Genomic DNA, 247 nt, shown 5'->3' with positions numbered 1-247 from the left:
TGAGGTTGAGGATAGGATGAGGATTAGAATGTGGATGAGGATAAGCCTAGGACGAGGAGGAGGATGAGGACGAGGAAGAGGATGAGGACGAGAGTGAGGAGGAGAATAGGATGAGGAAGAGGATGAGGATGAGGATAGCATGAGGACAAGGATGAGGATGAGGATACGATGAGGAGGAGGATGAGGATGAGGATGAGGATGAGGATGAGGATGAGGATGAGGATGAGGATGAGGATGAGGTTAGGAT

This window comes from Lupinus angustifolius, chromosome LG06 (assembly GCF_001865875.1).
Source record: "Lupinus angustifolius cultivar Tanjil chromosome LG06, LupAngTanjil_v1.0, whole genome shotgun sequence".
Lineage (NCBI taxonomy): Eukaryota > Viridiplantae > Streptophyta > Magnoliopsida > Fabales > Fabaceae > Lupinus > Lupinus angustifolius.
Note: the sequence above shows the minus strand (reverse complement) of the source record.